Source organism: Hibiscus syriacus, unplaced genomic scaffold (assembly GCF_006381635.1).
Source record: "Hibiscus syriacus cultivar Baekdansim isolate YM2019G1 unplaced genomic scaffold, ASM638163v2 tig00110053_pilon, whole genome shotgun sequence".
Taxonomy (NCBI): domain Eukaryota; kingdom Viridiplantae; phylum Streptophyta; class Magnoliopsida; order Malvales; family Malvaceae; genus Hibiscus; species Hibiscus syriacus.
Window position 1 is genome coordinate 646,377 of NW_024062577.1, and position 9,518 is coordinate 655,894.

The following is a 9,518-nucleotide window of genomic DNA, read 5'->3' on the forward strand; positions in this document are numbered from 1 at the left end:
ATACACGTGGCACTGGCTATGTAGTTAGTTGTTAGAAGGTTGTTACTCAGTTATTAGGGTTGTTAGAGCTAACTGCTCAATACAATGTATATAAACCGAGTTATACTCAGTAATAAAGCAAGTAGTTTATGTGCTTATTTCTATTGTTAACTACAATTCTAATATGGTATCTTTCGCCACAGATCTTGGGGTTTTCTGTTTGGATTTCGTTGCTTAAGTTCTTTCCAGATGGATATATCCACCAGTGCTAAGTCATTCTCTCATAAGAAGGTAAATGTCGTCCTCGATGAGATGAATTTTCTCCTTTGAAAGCAGCATATTTTGCTCACCATTCGGAGCCATTGTTTGGAACGATTCTTTACTAGTGCTGTAGTGGCTCCGCTGGAGACTATTGTCGATGATGATGGTATTGTTCGTATCAATGAAGCATATGAAGACTTCGTGGCTCAAGATAGTGCTCTTGCCTCATGGTTACTGTCTACTATCAGTGCTTATCTTCTTTCTCAATTTGTCGGTGCTGAAACGACAGTGGTTGTCTGGAATATGGTTCTCCAATTTTTTGCTAATCGTTCAATGACTGCGGTAACGAGTCTCCATTATAAACTTCAATCGTTAAAAAAAGGTGGTGACAATATGCGTGCTTACCTTACTCGCGTGAAGGAGGTTTGTGATGCTTTAGCATCTTGTGGCAGTGTGGTGCCTCAGGTTGAGCACATTGTGAGTATTCGGAATGGTCTTCCATGAGAATATTAACCCTTCATGGCAGTTATAACTTCCATGAGGGAAAAATTATCTTTAGATAACATTTACACTATAATTCTTGATGCAGAAACACAATTTGCTAGTTTTGAGGATCAGTTGGAAACCTTACCAATAAGTGCAAACGTTTCTCATAGAGAGATCTGAAACTCAACGGTGTCGAGTTTAGGTTATGATCATCGATTTGGAACTCAAACTGATGGTCGAGGTCATGGTCGATCGCGAATACAATATCATCTTTGTGGGAATGTTGGCACCTAGTTGATCGTTGTTGGCATAGATATGATGAAGATTTCTCGTGTGTTACTGCTGTCAATCGTGTATCGCATCAATCGGATCGTAAGGCTTCTTCTTCTACATATAACTCAACTGTTTCATCCTCTAATACTGGTTGTGAGTGTTGTGCTAAACAAAAATATGGTTCGGTTGTGACTGGTCAACCATAAACTCGTGCTACTTTTATGAAATCTAAGTGTTGGGTGGCTGACTTAGGTGCCGCACATCATGTTACTTCAGACTGCAATAAGGTCTTGAATTCATTTGAGTTTCTCGGTCCAAGTAAACTTTTAGTTGGCAATAGTATGCCCCTTGATGTAGCTTTGGTTGGTCATTCTCATGTTCATGCTTATTCACGTATGCTTTTGCTGAATAATTTGTTGCAAGTTCCTCAAATAACTAAGAACTTGATTTCTGTCTCTAAGCTTGCTAGGGACAACAATGTTTTTCTTGAGTTTCATGCCAATAGATGTCATGTTCGTGATGAGCCAACTGGAATGTTATACTTCAGAGAGAGAAGCATGGAGGTTTATATTCGTTTGTTTTGGATAATAACTCCTTAGTAGTCAATCTTGCATAAGTCAATGCTAGCTTAGTTTCTTGTTCATTAGATGAACTCTGGCACATGCATCTTGGTCACCCAGCTATTGAAACCTTAGTAAAATTAGCTAGTGAACTAGACATCAAAGTTCATTCCAATGTAAATAAAGAATATGGTGCATGTCATATGGGCAAAAGTCACAAACTGCTTTTTATTGAATCAAATACATCAATTGTTGCTTCTTTTAATCTTGTGTATTTCGATGTATGGGGACCACCTCATGTGGCGATCTAATAGATTTCATTTTTATGTTTCATTTGAGGATGCATTTACACGGCATGCTTGGATTTACCTATTAAAACGGATGAATGAGGTTGTGTTGGCATTTTAGATGTTTCAAAAATTGTAGCTAATCAGTTTGGTAGTACTATCAAAGTTTTACAAACTGACTAGGGTGGTGAGTTTCGCAACCTATCACATGTATTGGCCAGTGAAGGAATTTCACATCGACTTACATGTCCGCACACCTCTAAGTATAACGGTGTCCTAGAGCAGAAACACCGTCACATTATTGAACTAGCTATTGTTTTATTAGCTCATAAATCTCTGCCAATTAAATATTGGTCATATGTTGTTATCTCAGCAGTTTACTTGATCAACCGTCTTCCTATTAAAGTTCTACAAGGCTTATCTCCATTTGAGTAGCTATATGAAAAGAAACCAGATAATTGCATGATAAAGGTTTTTGGTTGTCAGTGTTTTCCTCATCTAAGGTTGTTTCAAAAGCATAAAATATCGTTTAGGTCTTAATCCTGGACATACCTGGGTGTTAGTCGTCAGCACAAAGGATTTCAGTGTTTGGCGTCTGATGGAAGAGTATACATTTCTCGTCATGTTGTCTTTAATGAGTTCATGTTTCTGTTTAAAGGACTGGGGCTTGTGGTTCGTTGAAATCTGATGTAACTGTGGTTTCAACTCCTTAGTCTTTATGAGTTATTACTGGTTTGAGGAACACAGATTTTCAGTATTCACATAATGCTCCAAATACTGTTGTGCAACCCACTTTGAATGGTGCAGTTGACTGTTCTTCAAATGTTGTTGTATCAAGGAGTATTGTACCTGCAGAATGTAATGGTGCAGATACTGGTGCTGGTCATGATGAATTTGACAATGTTGGTGTTGCCACTAATGCTACTACTGAGCCTGAAAGTGTTGCACCTGCAGTGTCAGCTGGTGCTAGTCATGATGAGTTTGACATTGTTGATATTGACACTACTGTTGCTATTGAACCTAGTGTCAGTGTTTCTTTATCTCGCATTCATCCTATGATGACACGTAGTAGGTGTGGTATTTTTAAACCTAAAGTTTTTTCGAGTGTTGTGGATGATGATGTTCCTACTACAATAAGTGCAATCACTGGACTGTTGTTGTACATGAAGAATACAACGCTATACAAAAGAGTGGTAATTGTTCTCTGGTGCAACTCCCTGAAGACAGGACTACAGTTGGGTGCAAATGGATCTTTCATATTAAACAAAATTCTAATGGGTCTATTTTTTGATGCAAAGCTCGCTTGGTTGCCAAAGAGTTCTTTCGAACCCTAGGTTATAATTTTAGGGATACGTTTATCCCGGTAGTTCACTTTTCTATATTTAATTCAATTCTGTCTATTGTTGTCTCTAATGGTTGGGATCTTAGGCATGTTGATATAAGCAATGCATTCCTTAATAAATACTTAAGTAAAGATGTCTACATGCAGCAACCTCCCGGGTTTGAGCAGTTTGATGAGCATGACTTGTATGTAAACTTTAAAAAGCTCTATATGGTCTTCGACATGCGTCTCGTAATTGGCATATAAAACTCAAAGACAATCTGTTGCAAATGGGATTATCAGTATCTCGAGTAGATCCTTCATTGTTTATTAAACATACTAGCAATGGATATATTTATAGCCTTGTGTATGTGGATGATATAGTTATTGCAGGGCAATATTCTATTTTAGTCCAAGAGGTTGTGGCAATGTTGCAGGGTTGGTTTTCGCTTAAGGATCTTGGGGATTTAAGCTTCTTCTTGGGCATTGAGGTCAAACGTGTTGATGGCTCAATAGTTGAGTCAGAAAAAAATATATACTTGAGTTGCTTGATAAGATCGGGATGTTGACTTCTGCAGAATGTGCCACACCTATGATAATGTCATCCAAACTTTCTCATGAAGTATGTGATATTCTTAGTAATACAAGTGATTACAGAAGTGTTTTTGGTTCACTTTTGTATGTTTGTCATACATGACTAGACATTTCGCTTAGTGTGGCCCAAGTTGCACAATATATGTGTACTCCACGGGAAGCTCACTTTGTTGCTGTAAAAAGGATACTTCGATACTTATGTTCTACTTTAAAATTTGGTCTTCTGTTCTCACCTATTAATAGTGTATTGAATATTGTTGCTTTTGCTTATGCGGATTGGGGTGCTAGCACTGATGATCAATATTTTATCACTGGGTATGGTGTATTTCTTGGTAAATGCTTGGTTACATAGTGCTAAAAATGTAACATATAATTTCTCAGTCCACAATGGAGATCGAATACAAAAGTGTAGCAGATGCAGCTGCTGATATAACTTGGATAAATACTCTTTTGACTGATCTTGGCATCCAACAGTGTCACGAGCCAGTTGTATAGTGTGACAACACTAGTGTCATGGCCATGAGTTCCAATCTCGTCTGTCATGCTCAGTCCAAGCATGTGGATCTTGATTTTCACTTTGTTCGTAAGAAAGTGGCAGCTGGTCAAATATGCGTTAGTTATGTTCCTGCTATGCATCAAATAGATGATGGGTTTACCAAACCTCTCTCTCGAGCTACAATTGAGGAGTTTCGATCCAAAGTGTGTGTTCAATCTTTTAGCCAAGGAAACGAGAAGAAGTAGAGAGAATGTTAGCAGTGTAGTTAGCAATGCTGATAATATAAATGTGCAGTTTTTTTGTAATTGTGGCATACACGTGGCACTGGCTATGTGGTTAGTTGTTAGAAGGTTGTTACTCGGTTATTAGGGTTGTTAGAGCTAATTGCTCAATGTAGTGTATATAAACCTGGTTATAATCAGTAATAAAGCAAGTAGTTCTATGCTTATTTATAGTGTTAACTATAATTCTAATATTCGTCAAAGTCAGAACAATTGACACTGAATCGACAACCAGAAGAAAGTCTGAAGGAAATTGAGGGAGAAGACATGAGGGAGTAGGTAACTGATATCATTATAGTGCAAGATGGTGGATTTCCTTTCCAGGCGATAAGGAAATCGAATATTATTAAGCTTCCTGTTACCAATGTGGGGTGGAGAGACTTATGCCTAGTGGGATTAATCAAATGATGTATAACCCAAAATCAGTTCAAGATGTCTTGGTGTTCGAAGATATTGATGCGAGGATCTGCCTATGGTTTAGACTATTGTTTGTCATCCAGTTTAGGTTCATTGATACCCATGAACAGTTCTGGAATGGGAGAAAGGAGATGATCGGTGAATGGTTCGATTAACTAAAGCATTTGGAGGGCTATGATGGCAAAAGGAAAGTGAAGACACTGGTGCTCTTAGAGAATGTTCCTCTATCGGTGTGAGACATTTTCTTCTTCAAGGAATTATTAAGCAGATGGGGAGAGGCCCTTAGAGTGGACAAGGAAACTGTCAACCTTAAGCGTTTTGACCAAGCTAAGATTTTGGTGTCAATTCCAAAAGTGTTGGTGATCCTTGAGAGCATTACCATTATCATTAACGAAGCCATGCATAATATAAAGGTCATAACATAAGTCTTTAACGACGATGTGTTATTTTTAGATGAACATCTCCATTCAAAGAACACAAGGAGATGACCGCTTGGATTTTGTCTTCATGTCACAATGACTCTTGTCGTTTCATCAGGCCCGAGAACCACGTTAACAAAGATGTCGATTTTCAGCCATAAAATACTTTGACAGTACCTCAAAAGGATCTGTTAGCAGTCTATACTCCTCAAGTTGTGGAGTCTAACTCTAGTAGGGGGTTTATCTCCATGAAGTTCCCATCAATTTTGGCGTAGAGCCAAATTCGTCTCGTTTTATATGTGGACCGAGTCTCCTTCATGATGGAGTGGTGACCAATATCCAGTCTATTTTTAATGGGTCAAATCTCCAAGGGGTGCCCATCAAACTCATCACAAACAATAATTTTAGTATAATTGGGCTCTCCCAAATTTGGTATTATCCTTATACAAGCAGTACAAGCCCAACAAAAGACTCAAATCTAAGGAGCATGAGGGTAAGTAAACTAAAGCCAGGAAAAGAGTTTCTCAACCCAATCTAAATCTCTAAAAAACAATCGACTATACAATCAAGATTGTTTTAAACATGACTAGGGATTCAAGTCATTCGAGGATGGAAATAAAAACAACCCTGGATAAGGGTAAAATATCCAAGAATGTTGAGACAAGTCATTCGAGAATGGAAGTAAAAGAAATCCTTGATATGGGTAAAAGAATAGGGTTGGAGTTTGATGTTTTGGATGACGTTACGAAGAGACGCTTCCAGGAATTAGAAGATACGAATGCAACCTGAGTTAATTTCACCATTTTCAATGGTCAGTGTGTTGTGTGTATGTTCTCTGATTACCAATGAATTTTTGAATCATATTGTGGAATGTTAGAGGTTTAGGTCACCCCAAAAAGTAGATGGTAGTCAAAAAAAGAATATTATTGAACAAGGCGATGATGGTTTTCCTTCAGGAGTCTAAGCTGAAACAGGAAACTTCATTGATTTTGAACAAGTTATGGGGGTCTAATTCTAACAAGATATTTTTCTCTTCATCGTTGGAGGCTTCGGGAGGGCTAATTTCTATTTGAGATCTTAACTTCTTCATCCTTGAAAGCAAACAAATCAATCCCAAATTTATTCTCTAAATCGATCATTTATGCGAGTTGAAATTATCATGTAGATTTCTAAATATCTATTTACCAAATGAACATGATGAAATGAAATATTTTATAGAATCGTTAACTGAGGTAATTGAGCCCCAAGGCATACCACTGATTGTGGGAGATGATTTTAATCAAGCAAAAATGAAAGGAAAAAAGTTGGGTTGAGGTTTGAATGAACAATGAGTTGTATTCCTCTAAGATTTTATCAATAATGTCACAGGCTTAGGAGTTGAGCTCGGGACATTGGTGCAAGTATATGACAAAGAGGTTGAATATAGATTATTAGATTTGCCAAGACCACCAGACTTGGCCCATCACTTGGAGAATGTTGTAGAGTCCGTTCACACTGGCCGTGCAAAAAAGAAAAGTGACATCATATCAAAAAATGTCACAGGTTCTTGGAAAATATGGCAGGGGACGATGTCATATTAAGGAGGATTATAGAAGAATCTCTCCATATTTGGTGCGAACACCTATACAAGGAAATAATCCTACCAATGGATGTAATTAGATATGATTGGGTTGAATTTCCTTGATTTAGGGGATTGTGTATTAATTGGACTCATCTTAGCTATTGATGTAAATAGATCTAGGCCATTGATTTAGAGGGGGCTCAAGTATAAATAGAAAGCCTCCCCTCCTCATTTGTAACATCTCATTCCATTCATTCTATTGAGGGAGTAATAAAGTTTTGAGGCATTTACTCTATCTCTTGTGTACTTTGTTCCCAAGTCTCTTTGTGTTGTTGCCTCTCTTGGTAGCTAGGAGTAGCTACGCTTGTGTTAGTACTTCCACACCATAGTCCAACCTTGGTGGCTTGGAGTAGCCACGTTGATGTTAAAGTTTCCGCATCCTAGAAGCCTTGAGGGCTTGGTTCTAACCTTAGTGAGTTTGTATGCTCACTAGGCTTGGGTAAGGCTTACATAGTCGTAGAGAAGACCCAGAAGTGTCAAGAAGCATATAAGGTTTCACGTCCCGTTAGACCTTAACAATGATATTACGACAGTTTGGGCTTAAAGGTTCTGAGGGTGTGACAAGTTGTATCAGAGCGAGTTGTTGTCGGAAGACAACGATTGTTTTGTCCGTGTTTAGTGGAAGTTGTAAACCAGGACTTCGAAATGGAAAAACCAAGAGTTGAAACTTTAAGAGAGTCGATAGTTGCGATAGATGAAAGGGTTACTAGATTAGAGGAGTTAGATAGCCAGACCCAGAAAGAGGCACAGAAGCTACTCGACAAGTTCAGTGGAGAAACTTCCAAGTACGTGATGAATGAGATGGAAAATAGGTTAAAAATCTTAACTTGATTGGAGAAAATGGTCATAAGACATGAAAAAACCGAGGAAGAGACCAAAGAGACCCAGGGTGTTGTGGAGTCTCGCCTTAATAAATTAGAGTATATGGAGAACATGTTCAAGGACGAGACACACCGAGTTCTCAATGAGTTAGAGATGGTTTGAGGGAGTAATGCCCATGAAGCCGAGGTGATGGCTTTGATAAATGAGGTGGATGAGCTCAAGGGTGAGTTGCTCATATGAAAAGGTGCAATGAGTGAATAGGGTGCACTCAAGACCTTCTTGGAAGGACTTAGACCAGGGGCAAAGCTCACGGTGGAGCAAGGTGATGCCCATATACTTTCATAGGTCATAGCTGTAGACCTTGCGGGTGGCAAGCCAACCAACATAATCTCATCCAGGCCCACGCCGAGGTGCGGTAATAGTGGGGGAGACCAGGGAAAGGTGAAGTAGGGAGATAGTGGAGAAAGCTCTTCGAATGGCTAATGTAGGCCATCGACTGTTAGTAGCCAAGGGAAGCCATCAAGGGGGAATGACAAGGTTGAGTTCGTGGTAGAAAAGAAGGTGAACAAAAATGAGATCAAGTGTTACTTCTGTGATGGTCCCCATGTGATAAAGGGATGTCTCAAGAAAAATTGACTAACTACCATCGTCAAAGGGATAGACGAGTTAGGAAAGTGAGTAGCAAGATGTAGTACACAAAGGGAGTAGTTAAAGTGTTACCAGTGTAAGGGGTATCACAAGGTGCAGATGTGCCCAAATCGAACCAAGTAGTCCAGGGGGAAGGACCAGGCCACAGATAATGAGCTTGCAAGACTTGGTGCGATAATGTTTGTTTCTGCCAAGGCGAGTGGTAACCAAGTACAGAAAGGGATACACATGTCCAAGGAGGTTGGAGACCTTGTCGAGCATGTTCAAGCGAAGAAGAAAAGAGATTCAATGACCATAAATGTAGAACGGTCGAAGGGAGGTAAGCCAAAGAGGGATAAGGCAACCGGGGGACTACCAATGGGCAAGGTGGAAAAGGAGCGAAGGACTTCGAGTAAGAAGTGCCAACATAATAGGAGGAAATGAACTTCAATGAAGAATAGTCGGGATAACAAGGGACCACTGAACTTCAGAAAGGAAGTATCTGGAGTGTCAGACTTCGTAGAGAAATAAGGGATGACGCATTTTAGAGTAAATGCAACAGAAAGGGAGGTACATCTCAAACACAATTCTAGTGTTTTTGAGTTTGATTTGTAATCTTTGATGATATATGTGTGGAGAAACCTAATCATCCGTGTGGAGAGGCCAAAGATTTGAGGGATAATTCCAAGCCTTCGCCAAAAGGACAAGTGAGTCCAAGTAGAGGCAAATCAAAGCTAATAAGAGAAGGATCCTACGGGGGAGATGTAACCAAAGGTGACATCACTTGGATGCAAGAGACAAAGCAAACAAAGCTTGTATGGGAAGGCCAAGTCCTTATGGGGGGACGTGAGCAAACTAAGGCATCGAACAACCAAGGCGATAAAGAGAATGACGAGAAGGATCATGGATTTATATGGTGGTAGGAGCCAAGGCAAGCAGTTCGTATGGGAGAACTACGACAAACCGAGGCGTCGAGAAGTATCCAAGGTGATCTAGCCTAGGATCGTCAGAGTGCAATGACGAGGGCATCACTAGGTTTAATAGGGGAGAATGTCATGGGTTACGGAGTTGGGC